General features: G+C 42.0%; 1 long non-coding RNA gene across 2 annotated transcripts; it reads left to right on the top strand.

The window, feature by feature from the left end:
* The first annotated feature begins 493 nt into the window (after positions 1-493).
* Positions 494-15,641, top strand: LOC306640272. 2 transcript variants are annotated; one of them, XR_013757785.1, is made up of 7 exons: positions 494-645; positions 4,858-4,940; positions 5,038-5,135; positions 5,386-5,591; positions 5,695-5,817; positions 6,170-6,280; positions 13,902-15,641. It is a non-coding gene; the product is annotated as an uncharacterized lncRNA (long non-coding RNA). The 2 variants fall into 2 exon arrangements; XR_013757786.1 differs by having other exon boundaries at positions 5,386-5,595.
* The last annotated feature ends 5,752 nt before the right edge of the window (positions 15,642-21,393 follow it).

Below are 21,393 nucleotides of genomic sequence, written 5' to 3'. Positions count from 1 at the left end.
TTCCACTTTCAGGCCATTATGAATAAAGCTATATAAACATCACCTGCAAGTCTTTGTGTAGGTATGTGTTTTTATTTCTCTTGGGTAAATAAAAGAGTAGAAAGGCTGGGTCAGAGTAAATATGTATTTAATTTTATAAAACACTAATAATAAAAATGTCAGGTCTCTGCCTTCAGATCCTGACCCAGGACTGCAATTTCCTGAGTGATAGGATGCTAGGAGCATCTTTTGTTTGAATATTTGTTCTTTTACACTGGTTCCTAGCACAAACCTAATAAATTCCTTGTAGTTTCCTGAATGACAGGAGTATCTCTCCTTAATGAGGTAACTCTCGGTGGGTTCTTATCTAGTTTCAGGATGGGGACTGGTCACTGGAAGGAGCAAGCCATGACCGAAAGCCTAGAATCTTCAGCCTCACTTCCCCATTCTCTGGACAGGGGAGAGCAGGAGGAGATTGAGTTAATAATTGATCATGCCGATCATGAAGCCTAGATAAATGTCCCTAAAAGCAGAGTTCAGAGGGTGTCCAGTTGGTGAACACATCCTATGCCAGGAGAGTGGCACATCCCAACCCATAGGACAGAAGCACCTCCTCTTGGGTCTCCCTTAGACCTATCCTGTGTATCTCTTTATCTGGCTCTCAATGTGAATATTTCCCTAAGTTTGGTGAGTTATTCTAGAAAATTATTGATTCTGAGGAAGGGGTCCAGTTTTAGGAACCTCACTTTTTATAGCTGGTTGACCAGAAGTATAGGTAACAAGTGGGGACTTACAATTGGCATTTGAAGTGGGTGCCGTCTTACTGGACTGAGCCCTTAATCTGTAGAATATAAATAGCATTGGGGTTTAATTGAATTGCAGGACAACCAGTTGGTGTCTAGAGAGCTGGAGAATTTTTGTTAGTGTGGAAAAAGCCACACAAGTGGTGTCAGTGTTGAAGTATTATAAGAGTGTAATACTTGTCTTTAGTAACAATGTTGTATCATCTTACACACTTACTAGCAATGTGTAAAAGTTCTACTTGTTCCTTATTGCCAACACTTAGTTTTATCAGACTTTTTAATTTTAGTCACGCAGGCGGCTATGTAGTGGTATATCATTGTGGTTTCAATGTACTTTTTAAAGTTAACTTCTTCTAATGACTAATGATGTTGAGACCTTCTTCACGTGCTTATTGACTACTTCTGTACCTTTGTTTGAGAAGTGGCTGTCCAAGTCTTGTGGCCTTTACTTATAGTTCACAGGTTAGTCAGGTTTCCATTACTGTAACAAATATTTGAAATAATCAACTTATAAAGAGAAAAGGTTTATTTTCACTCATAGTTTTGGAGGTTTCAGTCCTTGCTTGACTGGTCTGTTGCTTTTGAGCCCGTCTCAAGGTGGCTCATCACTGTGGGAGTTCATGGTAGAAAAAAGTCACTCAACTCATGGTGGGGAAGCAAGAGAGACAGAGTAAGAGTCTGGTCCCACCTCCAATGACCTGAACACCTCCCACTGAGCCAAACTCTGAAGGTTTCCACTGCCTCCCAGGAGCACCTCCCTGGGACCCAACCTCTAACACATGGGCCTTTCCGGGAAGAACTGGCCATTATTCCTTCCATTTTTCTTCCAGTCTCATTTCCCACCTCATTCCTCTTTAGAATCCACATACATATTTATTATCCTGCCTGATACTTTGCCACTGGTTATTAAGCCTTTATTCATTTTCTTAGGTTCTTCTTTGCTCTTTCTACTGCAGTTTGGATCATTGCTATTGACCCATTTTCAAGTTCACTAATCTTTTCTTCTTCATGGTCCAATGTAATGTTAAAGCATCGAGTGAATTTTTCACTTCATAAGTTGTATTTCTCAGTTCTGTAATTTCTGCTTGCCTCTTTTTGAAGTCTCGGTCCATTAAGGTTTCTATGGCCACCTTTTCCTTTTAATTCTTGAATTTTTGTTATGGATGCTTTAAAATCTTTTCTACTGCCCACATGGGTCATCTCTGGGGGAAATTCTCTTTCCACTGACTTTATTCTCCGGCTTATAGGTCATATTTCCTGTTACTTTATATGTCTAGTAATTATTTTACTGAATGCTGGACATTATGATGCCATATAACATTGAACCTGGATTATGTTGTCTTCATTCTGAGGGTTGAACATTGCTTTGGCAATCCAGGTATTCAAGGTTCAGCTTGGTCCTGCTGAGGCTTGTTTATAAGATTTGTTAAAGTGGGTCAAGAGTGGTCCAAATGGTAGGCCAAGGGTAGTCCTAAGAATTGGCCTGTCTGGGGTTTCAGCTGAATACTCAGAATCTTTAGTGAGATGGTTAAACTGCACCTGGCCACGGATCCAATGTCTTCATTCACTATGAAACCTCGAGAATCTCTCCAGCTTGCAATCCCTTGGTAGCTATTCTCTGCCAGGCTGTGCAGGGTCTCATGAACCTGTGCAACTTTTTATTTGGTCAAAGACTAAGGAGAACCCATATGCGGCAACCTGACTCTGAACTCTGTCACTCCACCCGTGAGACCCCTGCTGTCAGTTGGGATCTATTCCCTGTGCTGTCATTTAGAAAGTGTCACCGGCAGAAAGCAGGATTGAGGGTGCAGCTTGCCTCTTGTGTTTCCTTTGCTCAAGATTCACTGGCTATATTTTTGTAAATTTTTACAAGCACTGAGCAAAGCTCTTGGCACATAATAGGCGCTTAGTAAGATGTTTTTAAAGGAGGATTTTGTGATGAATTTGGCTCATTTAAGTCTAACTTCTGGAAATACCCACAAGGCTATTCAAATGACCTATTCAGAGAATCAATCTCCATCTCCCTCACCCACACCCAGCTTCCCCTCAGGGGTAACCAATTTTCCCTTCAGAAGCTGGTAAGCAGGGGTGTGCGTGTGTGTGTGTGTGTGTGTGTGTGTGTGTGTGTATTCAAGTGACTCAGTTTGTAAAGTGTTGAGCGCGTAGAGAATGATCAGAATTACATTCATCCACAGTTAAGATGCACACTGTTCTCTGGGGGATTTGATACACTTTTTCCAAATCAGCTAAATGCTCTCTGGAAGAATTATCGCTGGTGAGGGGAGGCTGTGGACAACTTAGCATAAATCACCATTCGGAACGGATTCTAGAAACCCTGCATATAGATTTTCATGTTGCCAAGAAAAGAGCCTCTGAAAACTGTTTGAAGTGGGAGGAGGAAGGGGCCATGGGGAGGGAAGTCCCCCAAGAGGGGAAGGCTCCAGGCTGAGGATGTTCTTAGGAGGAAGAAACCCCAGTGAATACCTCCTGGCTGTAGGCATTCACCTCAAACAACCGCTAGGACTTATCTTCCTGTGGCCCATTTTCTGGGCCAGTGAACACAATGAAAGATAGGCCATTTTCTTTTGTTTTCGCCTTGACTGGGAAGAGCAGGTCTCCAAAGGAAGGATTACTTCAAGCCTGCTTTGGAGATTACGTTGGGATTTTTCACACTTTGCCATTATCTATTGACTCCCTCATCTCTAACACACACACACACACACACACACACACACACACACACACACACACATCAATGCCATCCTTTCTGCTGTGAAAGATGTATCATTCGGCTTTGTGGCCCAATAACACTATTCTTTCTTTCTTTCTTTCTTTCTTTTTTTTTTTTTTAAATACTGGGAATTGAACACAAGGGCGCTTTACCACTGAGCCGATCTCCAGCACTTTTGTATATTTTATTTAAAGACAGGGTCTCACCGAGTTGCTTAGGGCTTTGCCAAGTTGCTGAGGTTGACCTTGAACTCACAATTCTCCTGACCCAGGCTCCTGAGCTGCTGGGATGACAGGTGTGCCCCACTATGCTTGGGACCCCCCATTCTTGTCTGAGAAACTCTGAGAGGGAGATTTGAGTTCAGAATCCCTAGAGTTTCGCCACAGGGACTAACCTTCCAGCTGAGACTTACTCTTGATGCACAAGCACTTTTCTCCCCTGCTTGCAGTTTGGTTCAAAAGCTCTAGACAAACAAGGGATTGAAAAGACTAAATATGTGAGCATTTTAATTTTCCTCTGGGGGGTAGGGGGAGACAAGTTATGATTTTCTTCCAAGCAAACAAACTGTTTTCCATATGTCTCCAAGAGAAAACTGCTTTTCTGTTTCTCTGCGCGTTCCACTGATAATTCCAGTGGGGAGATCCTAGGAAGCAGCACGTTTCGTGTCTTGCAGGGAAAATGTGTTTTTTGACTCATGGAGTAATCTCTAAGTCTCGTAATTGGACTTGGGAGCCCACCCCAGCTCCATGCCTGAAAGGGCGCCAGGGAACACGGAGGAGCAAGGTGTGCTTGCCGCAGGCTCTGCGGGCTGCTGGATGGTGTTGGGGTGGGAGGAGGGCAGTGAGGCCTGGCCTCCTGGCCTGAGAAGGTGCTGCTCACACTCCCACCTCTGCCCCCCAAAGAGAGCACCCGCCCCTCCCCAGGGGATGGGAGTTGGGGCTGTGCGCTCTGCAGCCTGTGGTTCAGAAACAACTTGTGCGGGGTTGCCTTCTAGATTCTGACTCCTGGGGACCGGAAGTCCCTGCTCTCAGACATTGGAGAGGGAGTCAAGAAGTGTTCATGACTCTTGAACTCCCTGGGTCCTCCTTGGGGCTGTGGTGCTGTTCCTGGGGTGAGAATGGTATCCGGGCTCCTCTCCACACTCCAGCTGGGCATCACTCCCACAGGAGGCTGTGGCGGGCACCCTCCTCCTGTGCCACCATTTGCTTTGCTGTACTTACCTCATTAGGATTATTGTGGATAAGTTCTGGGAAGCATGGGAACCGACTGTAGGGGGTGAAGTGAAGCCTGCCTCATCCTGTTTCATTGTGACTTCCTCTTCCTTCCTCTCTCCCCATTGGATAGCGAGCTCCTCCAGAGCTGAGATTTGTGTCATCTCCTCTTTACTTCTAGGACCCAGCTGGGGCCTTGCCTGTGGAAGGCATTTGGTGAGAGTTTGCCCTAGGAAACATAACTATTTTTTGTTTTATTTCTGGCCCTATTTTCAAGTAGGCTGGAAATTTGAAATTTCAAATCTCTTCCCAGGAGGGATCAACTGGGTATTCAAAGGGACAGAAAGAACAAAAACCCTGGCTCATTTGGGAATCGAACTCCTTTCCTAACCTATGGAGAATCTATCACGGGTATGGCAGTACCATGGTTTTAGAATAAGTCCCAGATTCTTTGACAACACTCCCTCAAAAGAGGTAGCCTACTTTTCTCCCCTTGAGTGTGGGTTGGTCTTAATGGCTAGCTTCCAGAGAACAGAATGTTGCAGGAATGATGATGTGTTAATTTTGAGGCTAGGTGGTAAAAGACAAATATACTGTTGCTTCTGCTGCTCTTCCATCTTCTTCTGGGGGAAGCCAGTCCCATGCTGTATGGCTATTCCAGCAACCTACAGAGAGACCCACACAGTCAGGGGCAGAGGTTTCCTGCCAGCAGACAAATGAGCCTTTGTCCTGGGAATGGCTCCATTGGCCCCATCAAGTCTTCAGATGACCGCAGCCCCAGCCAAAACCCTGGCCGCCGTCTCCTGAGACAGCGAAGCCACAGCCACCGGGCAGAGCTCTTCCCAGACTCCTGAGCCACAGAAATCGGTAGGTAATAAATGTTTGTTTTAAACCACTAAGTTTTGAGGGTCATTTATTTGGTAGCAGTAGATGATTAATATAATTTATCTGCACAATTGAATTTATGTAGGAAAAAAAGGGAGTAAGCAGGGACTCCTCTATACGAAAAGGCTCCTCCATTCCAGAGAGGAGGGGAGACTTGTCTGCAACCAGAAGATCATGGCCCGGACTGGAGGGCTGTGTCTCAAAATGCGTATGTTTAAATTCAATCCCCAATGCAGGGACATTGGGAGGTGGAGCCTTGGAGGGCAGGAGGGTTGTGTTTAGGTCCTAAGGGTGGAGTCCTCGTGAATGAGGCTTATTGTCCCTTCTCTTCCTCCTCCTCCTCCTTCTCCTCCTCCTCCTTCTACTCCTTCTTCTTCTTCTGCTCCTCCTCCTCCTTCTCTTCCTCCTCTTCCTCCTCCTCCTCCTCCTCTTCCTCCTCCTCCTCCTTTTTTTTGGTGCTGGGGGTCAAATCTAGGGTCCCTGGCATGCTAAGCAAGTGAGCTACACCCCCAGCCCTGGGGGATTAGGGTCATTATAAGAGGAACCCTCCTTCCCATCAGAGCTCTCTTGTGAAGACACAAGAAGCAGCAGGCAGTCTGCAGCTGGAAGAGGATCCTCACCAGAAGCAACCATGCTGGCACCCTGTTCATGGACTTGCAGCCTTACAGCAGGTGAGAAATGGATTTCCATTGTTTGTAAGCCACCCCGTCTAGGGCACTTTGTTACAGCAGCACAAACTTGGAGAGAAGTTGCTTGTTTTGCCTGCTGGGACAGTGGAACCAGTCTTCGGAATCTCACGTTTCTGACCTCCTGTTAACTCTCCAGTGGCTCTAAATGAGCGTGAACATAAGTTGGCACGTCATAGACCATTCCTGTTTCTTGAAAACTGTGTGCTTCACTTTGTTCTCTGCACCTGGCAGAAGTTACCTCACTGAATCCTCATACCCCCCCTGAGAGATCCTGTTACTGTCCTGCTTTACAGATGAGGAAACTGAGACACTGAGCAATGAGATAACTTGCCAAGCCGATTTTTCCTATTAGGAGAACGCCCATGATACAAATGAAGGCCTATTATGTACCATGATTTTAACAGCGACGTTTTCTTTAATACACAAACACAAACCTGCAAAGAATAGATCAAAGCCTCTTCTTTTAAAGATAACAAAAGAAAGGCCCAGGGAGGTTAAGTGACCTGCCCACAGTGGCACAGGGAGTGGCAGGCATGGGTTCTAGGCTACTGCTCCCAAAGCCTGCTTCCCACCATGCTCAGTTCCCTCCCTGTTCCCACCAGCCTCTCGCTGCTCTCAGCTTCACAAGTGTGTTTGGCAAATCCAGAAAAATTGTCCAGGTGCTGGCCAGCTGCCTAAATGAGGAACGGAGTGATAGCCCTGAATTCTCACGTCCCCGGGCACCTCTCGGCAGCTGTTACCTGCATGAGTCTGTGTCACTGTGCTCTACTGGCAGCAGGAAGAGTGAGGGGGCATGAGGGGAACAGGCAGGATAAACAGGATGCAGGAGACCCAGCTGGCCGGCTTAGAGGCAGGAGTTCAGTAAATCCAGAGGCACTGGAGCCCACCCGTGACATTCCTGAGGCCAAAGCTGCCTCTTGTCTTGGCTCTGCTTCATGGGATGCAGCACAAATTCAGAGTGGGAGAAAGATCTCTCTGACTGCCAGGAAAGGAAAGGACCCCGGTAGATGTGTAAGGCCCCCAACAAGGAAACCCCAACTCTGTCCCATGGATCAACGGCAACCCCAATCAACCGCAGGAGGCGTCACTTGATGCAAACCGCAAGAGGTGTTTATTCCAGCGCGCTGGGACCCAACTCGAGGAGTCGAGTCCCTAGCAGAAAATCTTGTAGGTTTATAAAGGCAGAAACCACATATCGGGAGGGGTCGCACATGAAAGGGGGAAAAGGGGGAAAAAAAGGAAAAATGGGGAACAAAGCTGCCAGGAAATTTCAAAGGGGGTCTGGGTTTGCTGACAACATGTTTCACAATGTTTTACAACAGGTGTAGATTCTGGTCAATAGTTTCTGGTAATCCTACTGTTTGAGCACTATCTGGCTATCAGGCTCAATTTACTCTTTTACTCTCTGTTTGGGGCTGTTTCCTGGAACAGCTTTAAGGGCTTTGTTCCCATTACTGGGAGGGAAACCTTAGGGAGTTGAGATAAAACAAACAGCTTAAAAAAATGTCCATTCTTTCAAATGAAGTCAGAGGGGGAAACCCCCGGACAATTTGTGAAATGAAAAAAAATGTATGTTGTGTCCCATCATCCCCTCCGTCTCTTCTGTGTGGCTGGAGAAGAATCTTGTCTGTGTTACCCATCTCCTTTCCAGACACACTATGACTTAACAGAGCAGCCCAGGTGGCTTCCTGGTGAGCTACGAACGCTTGGTTCTCCCTGCATTTCTCTGAGAAAGTGGCGTGGAATTGCGTTTTGGTTCTTGAGATGATCAAGCTTTGCCGTAATTCAAAGGAGAGGAGAGAGCTGTGTGGTTCCAACCCTAGGACTGAGTAACCACTTGGAGAGCAGGTTAGAAATACAGACATAGTTTTACACCAGCTATCCTGATTCATTAGGTGCACCACCCCCCCCCCCCTGGATCTGTATTTGTATGCCATTTTTTGCACACTTAGGGAAACTCTGGGTTAACAGTTTCTCCAGGCACAGTCAAGAAAAGCATCCCACATCCATCTCCCCTGAAAATTACTGACTGTGGTTATGATGGTTACCTTAAGGAGTGGGTAGTGATTGAAGTGTGTAGGACAGGCCTTCAGAGGTGCTGGTTGCGGGGGGTGTACAGTATGTAAAAATACATCACACTGGGCCCTTAACAACTTGTACATTTTCTCTTCGTATATTATACTGCAATAAAAGTTTACAAAAACCAGTTCCTGGGAGATAGAAAAATATGACTAGCAACGAACAAGACTGACAACTTCTTGAGTAACATAACCAACTGACATGTTGGGAAAAGAAAAGAACTTTGGAAAATAAGATACTGGTTATATATTGTAAAGCTAATGGCAAAAAAACTATGGAAATACTATACTCTAGTTAAGTTGCTTTTCGTAAAGGGCATGGGTTGGCAATTCTGAAATTATTTTTATGTGTACACTAAGTTTGTGCAAATAAATAAATACATTGTAGATAATGAAGTCAGTTTTTTCACTATCAAAGAAAGAAGATAAAAAATGTTGGTAATGGAAGAATCAAAGGAGATCTGCAGTATTAGGTTAGAGAATAAAGTGTGAATTCACAACTTTTATTTATTTTTATGACATTTATTTATCAATATACATTCATACAGAACGCATAGGTGTAGAAATAAATGTGTGCGTGTTGCACATCCTCACACACACTCCACATACTGCCTAGTTTTCCCTCTTCAGAAGCCTAGAAACAGTGACATCCCCATAGCAATGAGCACACTTAGCCCAAGATATTGGTTTCTATTACCATCCTATGATGAAAATTGGGGATTCTTGATTGACTTCAGGTCCTGGAGAAGAAAAATACAAAATGAACCTGGAAAACCTTGTGAGATCAGAATGTAAGGAAGATGATAGATGATGTTGAGAGGCATCAACCTGAAACAGCAGCTAATGGTTAAATAAATCTGGGACAAGTTGAACAACAAAATAAATATGAAAGAAGTAGGTCATAAACCATAGAATAAAGTAAATGCCCATGAGTCCATATTGATATAAGGGAATAAATAAACAAGAGCAAAAGGATAGCACTTCCTCAGAGCAGAATTCCAATTAACACACTTGGGAGGAGTTACAGTTACAGAAAATCATCACTAGGCGAACAATGGAGTAATAATTATTACAGGCAAGAATCACCAAGAGATGCTAAAATTAATGTGTGAAACTATAATGAGAAATAGGATATTTGTATAGTCTCAAAGAATCTCCCTGCAGGGTATTATTACTTATTAGTTGCAAAGGTAAAAAATAGTAACTTTGCTATAGAGAATTCTAGTACACATCACCTTAATCAAAATATTGAAGTTAACCAGACCAGTAATACTATTAATATTATATACACTCTGATATGATGCACTAAAAGCAAAATGTCACATTGATGGTTTTCTTGTCAAAAACAAAAAACAAAACAAAACAAAAATAACCTCGATCTATCCATGAAAGAACCCCAGCAGTATCAAGTGCTGACAAGGATATGGAACAACTAGAATTCTCACATATTGCTGATGAGAAGGCTAAAGGGCATGGCCACTTTGAAAAATGGTTTGGCAATTGTTTGTACATATAGTTAAACGTGCACTTAGTTATGTGATCCAGAAATTCCATGCCTACGTGTTTACCGGACATCTGTGAAACCTTCTGTCTGTCTACACAAAAAACTGTGTACACACTGTTATGGTGGCTTGATTCGTATTTGCCTGAAGCTGGAAACAATTCAAAAGCCCATCAACTGGTGAATGAAGAAACAAACTGTGGTACCTCCATGCATAGAAGACATCTTAGCAATAAAAAGAAAATACTGATAGAACAATAGGAATGTACCTCAAATGCACATATGTTAAGTGAAAGAAGTCAGACTCAAAAGGTTCTATATTCTGTGACTCTTTATGTCAATGCTGAACCAAAACAAAACAAAACACATAAAAACAAAAAACCTAGATGAATTAAAAATAGGCAGTTGCCAAGGGGTAGATCTTGGTTGTAGTTGCATAAATGTAAATGTTTGCCAAAATTCAGAACTGTAAGTTGCAAATTTTACATCTGACTTAAAAAAAAAAAACTCAGTAAGCCTGAACTTCATGTTTATTGTTACTAATGATTGGAAGAGTGTTGATAATCATGAGAAAACATCCGATAAACCTAAATTGAGGAACATCCTACAAAATCACTATTCAAAAGGGTTAAGGTTCTCAAAGACAAAGACTGAAGAACCGTCCCCAAGAGCCTAAGGACACATGACAATCTAAAGCAAAGTAGGAGTCCCAGATCGAGTCCCGAACTGTAAAAAAGACATGTGGATTAGGTCACAATATTGTGAAAAAATTAATTTTCTGGTTTCAATAAGGTACTATGGTTATGTAATGTGTTACTGTTAGAGGAAGCTAGGTAAAGGGTAGGTAGGAATTCTCTGCATTATATTTGTAAGTCTAAAATTCTTTCAAATTTTTTGTTTGCCAAAGACTCTTTGACAGTGTAAAAAGGCCATTTACCGAGGGGAAGAAAGTATTTTCAATACATATAAACAACAAAAAACTCATTCCCATAAAATACAAAGAAATTTTACAAATTAATAAGATATATATATGTATGTGTGTATGTGCATGTGTACATATATATAATATATATATTATATATATAATATATATATATATAACTTGACAGCAGAAGGCAAAAATTGTTCAAGGCACTTCATAGAAGACGATATCTGAATGCCAATAAACCTAAAAGATACATGCAGTTTCATTAATCATCAGAAATATGCAAAATAAAACCACAATGAGAAACTGCAACACACTTCACACAACTGCTGTAATTAAAAGAAAATAATACCAAGTGCTGGCAAGGATGTGGATTAATAGAGGACTTTCATATGCCTTTGGTGGAAGTGTAAATTGGGACCATCTGCCAACGGTGATAAGCAGAGCTAACCCCCACCCCACCCCCTGTAATTCTGCTTCTAGGTGCACATAACTGAGAAAAAAACGCAGTCACATATTCACCAGAAGACACATAGAGAAACGTGGTACCCGTGCTATGTGTAATCATTCCAGGTGTGTACGAACCACATGGCGATCGATCTAAATTGTGATGTATTCATGAGACAGAATAGCATGTCACAGTAATGGTGAAGAAACTACCAGCACACGACAACACTACTGAATCAGACAGACACAGCAGCCAGCAAAGAGGCACAGTTCATCCCAATGCCTTCTAAGCCAGAACAGTGCTTATCTTTGGGAAGAGGCAGGAAGTGACAGGGAGGGAGTACGAGCGACAATAATTACACAGGCATGTTCCGTTTCTGCAAATGCATTGAGCTGTGTATGTGTATCTGCATATGTGGTATTCTTACAAGAGAACTTACTTTTTTAGAAATATTTTTAGTTGTCCATGAACCTTTTGATTTAATTTACTTATTTATATGAGGTGCTGAGAATCGAACCCAGTGCCTCACACATGCTAGACAAACACTCTACTACTGAGTCACAACCCCAGTCCCAGTATTTACTTTTAAAAAGTCTTCTGGGGCTGGGGAGATAGCTCAGTTGGTAGAGTGCTTGCTTCATAAGCACAAGGTCCTGGGTTCAATCCCCAGCACCTCAAAAAAAAAAAAAAAAGTCTTCTGGAAGGTGGTGAATAGAGAAATAGAAGCATTTTCATTAAAAAATATTTAAAAGTCCCTTTGTTTTATTTTTTTATTTTTTTCCCCTTTGTTTTAAAGAGAACGTAGTTGTTTTCTGTGTAAAACACTTCCCTGTATGGGGGAAGAAAAACACCTAAGATAGCCTTTTAAACAGATATGCTGCAAAGTCCAAGACTTCTCTCTGATGAAATAGTAAGAACAACATAACTAAAACCAAAAGCAGGCAGACAGCAAATTAGAAAAGAAACTAACCATACACACCTGGAGTCTAAAAGAAAGCAAACAAACAAAAAAAAAAACAGCTTCCAACAAATCAAACTGGAGGCGTGAAAATACATGCTGTACAGCGTAATCAAACCCCCATGCCCGTGGTGATTTGGGGAATCTGCCTTCTCAGGGTGAAAGTCACGGGTTACTTTAAGGAGCAAGGATAAGACACAGAAAAGCTACACTGCATAATGAAAAGGGCATCAGAATGAATAGAAGATAATTCCCTTGGACATGAAATGCAATCAAGTCAAGACCTATATTTTATCTCTGCTGAAGGCAGTCTTATTTGTTAGTAAAGTACTGGGATAATCAACCATTGTTCTCCCTGCCAAGACTGTCAAAACAAATACAAGATTCTTTGCTCAGTGCTAAAAATGTCTAGGCCTTTGGAGAACAGCTGGGCAGAAAGCAATCTTGTTCAATTTCAGCACATTTTTCCCCAAGTATTAGGCTGTCCGAACGCAGCCCACATCAAAGCATCCCAGGCACCCACTGCAGGGACAGACCTGTCACGAGAACACATCTTATCAAACTCAAGCAAGCAGAACGCACAATGAAACCACTTTAAACTTGCCCAACTCCCTGTCGAAAGGGTGAGGACTTTGAAGCATTAAAAAAAATAAAGCTACTCTAAACAGATAATTCCTTGGAGGTGCTTCTTATAAATATTAAAAAAAATAATGTTGCTGTACTTGCAAAATGCTATGTATTGATAAGCCTCTGGGGATGTGAGAAGTGATTTGTGATCTCTTGGTTACCAATATCAATGGTGCCAAAGGGACATCTTCTCTTAAGCATTTGCAGGATTATTCTCCTGCTATTAAGTCGACTCTCATTAAAGCATGTCTTACTTGTGCCTTCATAATGTGTATTAATTAGGAGGTGTGTCAGTTATGATGTCTGGGGATGCAAGTAGCTAAAAGTTAATAATCAGCTCAACTGCCTTGAATAATAAGAACATGTCTTTCAATCAAAGAGGAAGAATTCTGCAGGTAAATCGGTCTGAGGTGGGTCAGCCCCCTAAGTCGCTCAAATGATGCTGTTGGGTACTTAAATTCTGTCATCTTTCGGCTCTTGGATCCTCATGCTGAGTTCCTCCATGGTTGTAAGATCCTGGCATCATACCCACGCACAAAAGCATTTAGAAGAGGAAAAGTATTTCTGTGGGTTTCTTTTCATGTAGGGGAAAAAAAAAATCTTTGCCCAAGGACTCTCAGCAAATACCCCACCATGTTTTACTGGTCAGAATTGTGTCACATGCCAATCACTAGAAAGGCAAATGGGGTCACAATGCAGCCATTGGACTCATTCACTTCTCAACACAGGGATAGGGTCTTCCTGCTATGATAGGATGGAGCAAGACACTTGAATAAATGTGGAGCCCTGCCAGCTAGGAAGGGGAACAGGCTGCTAGGTGGGGAATCTTCTGTGTCTGCTACAATTGAGATGCAGGGGGAAGTAAGTTTGAAATTTTGCCTAACTGTGGGATATGTGAAAATTCTTTTAGTTTGTTCCCCTGGTTTTTGAAAACTACTATGAAATGTATTAACTCACTTTCTTTCCTACTATAGAAAGTGGAATGATTCCTTTGGCGTGTCTATGTCTAATGATGCCTCCCTCCCCCATCCTCAGAAAACTCTTCCTTTATTATCTGCATCCTCAGGACCCCAGGAGGAAGCCTGCAGCAGCCATGTTTGTAGAATGGGATCCTGTCCCCCTGGCCAAAGCTGACTGGAGCTGAGGTGGTGGTGCACCCATCAGGTTCTTGCCTCTTCTGGGGAATTTGGAATGGGAGCAACAGCTGCCTGCACCAGGCTTTTCATGTGATTGGGCTGGTAACGTCACCTCTAGAATTGTGGGACAGTTGTTTTTCTGTCTTTCAAGAAGCGAAGAAAAAGCTGGTGTTTGGGAAAGTAAAAAGGAAATAAATACACAGAAAGAAGCAGACATGAGTTTTGGCTCCAGAAGACACATCGAACTTCCCCCTTACCGCGCACACGCACACCCAAGCCAGCTCGAGGTAGTCTGTATAACAAGCAACAAGAATCTAACCAACACATGAGAACACAGTGTCCCTTTTCAGACACGACTGAAGATCTTGAGGAATGTTAGGGTCTCCGTTAAGAACGTTTAGTTCTCATTATTCAGAAGGCTGTGGAGAGACCAAAACCAGTCACCCCTGTCATAAGTTCCCTCCAGAGCCCGCTCTAAAAGTTGCCTTTGCTCACTTTCAGTCTTCACCATTGGTTCAGCTTCTAACACTTCAACTCTTTCTCCTAAGCAGCACTCAAGGAAGAACCCACAGTGAGCACAAATGACTGTGTGCTGTGTGTGTGCATTATTGTGTCTGGGAGGGTAGGTGGTGGGACCCACATACATTGAGTTCCAACTGCTTGCCTTTCCTGGATGGTTTACTTTCACCTCTACCATGTACTGGTACTCATGATAAAACCATTTTATGGTTGAAGAAGCTGCGTCTCAGAGAAGCACGTGGATTTTGTTAAGGGCACATGGTTAGAAAGCCATGGAAGATTTCAAACCCAGGTTCAGTTCTCCCAGGTCCGTGGACAACCAAAGTTGGTGCTATTTTCAATCTTTCATGTTATTACACACACACACACACACACACACACACACACACACACACACAGTTCCTTGATTGGATGTCCTGTTAGGTCGGTTCTGGTTCACTGGCATCTAACTCTGACTTAGATTTGCACAATACAGGAGATTCTTGACCTTGGGGGAAAGAGACAGGGACAGAAAGATCTCCTAGCACCAGATATACTAGGGATATTTTTGCATATTCTAAATAAAACATTGCTATATCCAGTAAGAACTGGGATAGCAATTTTTAGCACCTTATTTATAAAGGTGGGAAAAACAAAAGCCAAAGAAAGTAAATGAGGAACACAAGATCTTCAGACAGACCCAGGAGCCCACTGCAGCCTTCTGGCTCTGCCTGTCTCAGCAGGAGAACATTCTGGAATGGTTGGTCTTTCTTGACTAATTAAAGGTGATTGGAGTTTTAGAGTTGGCGTGGCTTTTGCTTCCCGCTGTTCCCCATCTTTCCCATCCTTGGATATCATACTGTCTGCAGGTTGTCAGTTACCAAGAAGTCTGGGAAGAGGTGGTGCTGGCTGAAATCGTCTCGGACAGAATGAGATTAGGGAGATTCAGGCCAAACCCTGGACCTCAATGTGGTTTGACCTTAGCAAAAAAAAAAAAAAAAAAAAAAAATCATGCAAGTGCTTAAATCAGACTCTGCAAGCGCCTCAAAACTGACACGGCTGCACAGCATAAAGCTCCCATCTGGAATAAGCAAATCAGAACCAAACTTGGGTCTTCTGATGCTGTCAATTCTTCTCAACCTATTCAATGTTTTTGTTTTATTTGGTTTTTTTTTTTTTTAAACCCTCAGTTGATTTATCTCAATGGAATGTTGCATGCTTATTTTAATGCATTACCAAGGTAAAATGCAGAAAGGGAACATTTGGAGTTGAGTTTGAAATACCATCAGTAGCCCTTCCTGTAAACCCTGCCAATGTCAAGAACATGTTAAAGAATGTAAGCTACAGGAAAACTCCAATTAGTCAAAATGTCCAGGGAATGGGAGATTCCAGGTTATTTCTGAGAAAATCTTTTTCACATCAACTCTTGACGTTGGAAATCTTACCAAAAAGTATGAGTTGGGTTTCCTGTCTTAAGAAACACAGTTTATTCCAGAAGTAATTTAATGTTTGTCTGACAGTTGAGGGTCAGGCTGTATCTCAGGTTAAACATTCTGGACCCCAATTCCCATTGTCCAGGAAAAAAAAAAGCAGCTAAACAGGAGACTGGGGAGACTTTGTACGCCACCCTAGGACATGTTTTTGATGTCTCTGAAATGAGACTTTTCCTTTTGTATTTTGCTCCTTTCTCCTTGTACGGGAGGCGGGGGGAACATCTGCTAGACTTGGTGCTTTGCCTGCATAAATTCCAGCTAAATCAAGATTTCCCCATACTTACAGTTTTGCATTTCGTCCTTATAAAATGTAAAAATATAAATGCCTTGGCCATCAGCAATTGGAAGCCATCCTTCCTCTGGTCTGTACAGGAGGACTTGGAGAAGTGAGCCCCTTCCTCAGCCACCTGCTGCCCTTCCCCCCACCAGTGGAGAGCAGATCAGCAGAATTCGGTCATGTCTTCCCAGATCACTTGTCACTGTGGAGACCAGGCTCCTCAATCTTAGCATCCATGACATTTCGGGTTGGTGATTCTTTGTTGAAGGAAGCTCTGCTGTGCGTTGTAGGATCAGCACTGTCTCTGCTTCGGCTGCCTGGAGGCCGGTGACACTTCCCCATCTTCTTAGCTGTGACCACCAAAAATGTCTCCAGACATTGCCAGATGTCCCCCGAGGGGCAGAGTTGCCCCCAGTTGAGAATTACTGGTCTAGACACGGGCTCAGTTATTCCTTTTCTTCCTCTTCCCCTGTCATCAAGATTATGTGTTTTCTTGACCTTGGCAAGTAATTTCATAACGTATTTCCTGCTCTATTTCATGGAGAATAAAAATAATTCTCTGATGAAAGTCATATTTTGACTTGAATTGCATGAGGCAGGCCTTGTTAAAACCCAACCGCAGGATCCACGTTGTTTTTGGAAGGCAGCAAATTTGTTTTCTGCTTCGATCCTGATTTTGATTTTTAAATACTGAATTTTCCTACTCGACTCCGTTTCCCTGGAGGTCACTGTCATTATGGACGTCAAATCGACGTCTCAGCCAGTCTCTCTCAATTTCATTTTTGCATCTGTCTCAGAATTATTTTTGCTACTGTGTCTGCTTCTTAATGTTTAATAGATTTTTTTTCACCCACTATTCCTTTAAGTCCATTATTCCCTTTTTCCAGTGAGTTAAGTTTAAATTTTAGTTCTTGGAGAATATTTCGTGTATTTTGAAAATCTGCTACATGTGTTAAATTCAGGTGGCAATTTATAGATGCCCGACTTCAGCCTACAGTCATACTTCCGCCACAGAAAGAGGGAGTTGTTGAAATTGTTTTGGAGAAGCAGATTTTGTGATTAGGAGAGTTACCCGTATATGTCGATTATTAAATGTCAAACAATTTAATTATGCTACGTTTTGGATTTGGAATGTCCCCCCCAAGGCTTGGTCTTTAGTGTGGTCCTGTTGGGAAGTAGGGCCACTGGGATTGTGCTCTTGAAGGGGATTGTGGGGGCCCAATTCCTCTTTCTCCCTCTCTTTTACTTCCTGGTCACCAAGAGGTGAGTGGTTTTGCTCCCCTCTTTATTCCCTGCCAAGAATTCTGCCTCACCAGAGGCCCAAAAGCACTGGGTACAACTGACCAAGGACTGGAACCTCTAAAACTGGGACCCCAAATAAACCCTCTATCTTTGTAAACTGGTGATATCAGGTATTTGTTATGTTAACTCAAAACTGACTCACACAAATCAATGACTCATATATGTATTTTGGACTAAATAAGTGTATGCACACTCAGAATTTTCCAGATTCATCAGAGGTTTTGCATTTTATTCTTTTTACTTAGATTGTAAAACATGGAACACAAAACTGTGATGATCTCCAACTACATAAAAATATTTCCAGGTTGAGACTGTAACTCAGTGGTAGAGTGCTTCCCTAGCATATGTGAGGCCCTGGATTCAATCCTCAGGGCTGAAAAAAAAATTTCATGTGCATCAACAAAGGCTAGCATATGAAAGTTAGCATTTAAATTAGTTAGAGATGATGAACATGTTTTCATATGTTTGTTGATTGATTGTATTTCTTCTTTTATGAAGTGTCTATCCAGTTCCTTAGCCCATTTATTGATTGGGTTATTTGAGGGGGGTGTTAAGTTTTTTGAGTTCTTTGTATATCCTGGAGATTAGTGCTCTATCTGAGGTGCATCATCTCTAGCAATTACAGAAATGCAAATCAAAACTACTGTAAGATTTCATCTCACTTCATTCAAAATGGCAATGATCAAGAACACAAGCAATAATAATAGTTGACGAGGATGTGGGGAAAAAGGTACACTCATACATTGCTGGTGGGATTGCAAATTGGTGCAACTACTATGGAAAGCAGTGTGGAGATTCCTCAGAAAACTTGGAATGGAACCACCATTTGATCCAGCTATCCCACTTCTCTCTGTATACCCAAAGGACTTAAAATCAGCATACTACAGTGATGCAGCCACGCCAATGTTTATAGCAGCTCGATTTACAATAGTTTAACTATGGAACCAACCCAGGGGCCCTTCAACAGATGAATAGAAAATTCTTTTTTCTATTCATCTGTATATATATATACACACAATAGAATATTACCTGGCTTTAAACAAGAATGAACTTATGGCAAATTATTACAGGTAAATGGATGGAATTGGAGAATATAATACTAAGCGAAATAAGCCAATCACCAAAAAAACAAAGGCCAAATGTTTTCTCTGATAAGTAGATACTGATCCACAGTTGGGGAGCAGGGTGGAAGAATGAAGAAACTTTGGATTGTGCAGAAGGGGGTGAGAGAAGGGGTGTGGAGTTGTGGGGATGTGAAGGACAGTAGAATGAGACACATTATTACCCTGTATACATGTATGATTACATGACTGTATGACCATACCATGTACAGTCAGAGAAAAGAGAAGTCATGCTCCATTTGTGTACGATGTGTCCAAATGCATTCTACTGTCATATATACCTAATTAGCACAAATTAAAAAATTGATCAATGTAAAACAGAAAAAAATTAAATAAAAATAAATTTTAAAATATTATTTAATAGTTGTATTGATTATAGCAGATCCTTTCCTCCCTTCAAAGTTTTCAATGGATTATTGTTTACATAAAATTTAAATAGTACTTATTTCTTATTACCTGAGGAAGTTTGCTCACTCAAAATACAAAACAGTGAACTGATGATAAATTACTTGTGATATCATCACCCAGTGACAGTCACTATCAACAGTTAGTCTCTTTTTCCTTTTACAAAACAGATGCACCCTATATAAATAGTTCTTTATCCTGCTTTTAAAATCGTAGTGAGTGTGAATATAAATATACAGCTATCTATTGGTATCTGAGGGGGATTGGCCGCATGTCCAAGTGTCACAAGTACAACGTTATAGTATTTACCTGTAACCTACACACATCCTCCCTATACTTTAAGTCATCTCTAGATGACATATAATACCCAATAGCACATAAATGCTATGTGAATATTGTTTTATTGTGTTGTGCAGGGAATAATGATAAGAAAAAAAAGTCTACATATTTAATACAGATGCAATCATCCTAGGTCAACTATATCTCTGATCTGTAGTTGGTGGGATTCATGGATATGGAACCCACAGATAGGGAGGGGCAACTATTGACATGTGTATTCCTGCCTCATATTATGGAACTTTTGAAGGTTTCCAGTTTCTCCCCGTTATATATATTAGGCTGCAAAAAAGGTCTCCATACATAAATCTTTGCACACATTTGAGCAACTCTTGCAGCCAAAACTATAGAAGACAAATACTGGGTCAAAGGGTAAGAATTGCCAAGACTTGATCCATATTGCTAAATTATCTCTGGAAAGTTGTTCCCATTTTCCGTCTTTCCTTATTGTCAATTGTCTCGAAGGGTCTCCATCTTGTTCTGTCAGCCTTCAGGCCTGTGCAGACATTTCCCAAGAGAATTCTTCAGATATGTCAATGTAATAAGATCCATTGCAAGATATCTGTCAACAGCCTCCCTGGACCCATCTCACACCATCTGTCAGTGGCAACTCTAATATATTTTGGGAAGATGTTCACACGGTTGCCAAAAACAAGTTTGCAATTGAATCAGGTTTTCTTCCAATCAGTTAGGTTGCAGAATTGAACTGTGTTAACGACATGTAACAAGCTTATTACAATATCCAGAGACTCCATGTAGGAAGGTGTCTTTCTGAATTTAAGGGCAGGCTGCATGATGGAAAGGTGGATTGCCTTTCACATGAGTTCCACAGAGCTCACACAATCACAACTGTAGTGCAAACTTGGCAGCAAGAATTGATAGCCAAGTCTTAGCTCCAGGCAAGACTGGGGAGAAAAATATCACTGAGATGCTGAGCTTTATCACTTAGAAAGGCAGAGTGATAGTCTGACTATCACACAAACAACTGGTGCCTTGCAGTGGGTTTGAATTCCATGCTACCGAGTGACCTTTGATCAAGACAAACAAGAATGCTAACTTGTGTACTCCCAAGAATTGCAAAGGACCGGTCTTAGTATATTATGTGAAAATGTTTTGGAAATTAAAAAGCACTGCACATATGAGTTTATTATTGTCGTCGTTGTATTTTTTTTACAGGTTCTGAACTCTTAGACTCAGGTTTTAAAATATCTGAGATCTCATCCCTCTTATTTTGGATGCACAAAACTGTGTCAGGAACTGCTGGGTGTTATGCCCTCGCCAGACCCTTCCTGGCCATTTGACCCCCATAAAGAATCATGGAGCCCATGCGAACCTTTCATTTTCACTGGTGTGGATCTCCAGTGTAGAAGTGGTGAGTTGCCTCTGCTGTCAATGTTCACAGGTTCTCCAAGGTTAATTGAGTTACTTTCTGAAGTCCACAGACACATGAACTCCCCAGGTACACAGGCTGCTCCTTAGCTCACTGGACCTTATCATTTCCTTAGAATTGAGTCTGACTGACACGGACCACTGAAGCCAGAGCAGATAGAAACCACAAAGAACACGTAACAGACATAGGTCAAAACTCACCACCTTGTCAATGCGCCAGACTTGGAAGGCAGGCCTTCCTGAGCTGCTTCTCCCTAGAAACAGCTCTAATAAGAATGGATTGTCCTTAACTCAAAGCATCTTGCTTGTGTCTCCTGCATGTGGACTGTTGGCAATGTTAAGAATGCCCTGATTTCTTTCTGTCGTTGTGCTGAAGCCCAAACTCATCCAAACAGCATTCTCCTGGCAAGGAGACAGAACTGCATTTATTTCATCTGCACGTATTCTATGGGTTTATTCCCATACTGAGGATAGAAAGAGAAAAGAAGGGATTAGGAGCACTCACATTCTTAAAACACTTTTACCTATTTAATTGCCTGCAGTTGTCCCTTTAATTCTGCAAGCCAGGACTTATTTCTTTCAAAGAAGAGGAAACTGAGGC

Source organism: Sciurus vulgaris (genome assembly GCF_902686455.1).
Source record: "Sciurus vulgaris genome assembly, chromosome: 11".
Classification (NCBI taxonomy): Eukaryota; Metazoa; Chordata; class Mammalia; order Rodentia; family Sciuridae; genus Sciurus; species Sciurus vulgaris.
Note: the sequence above shows the minus strand (reverse complement) of the source record. Positions and strands in the feature narration are given on the sequence as shown.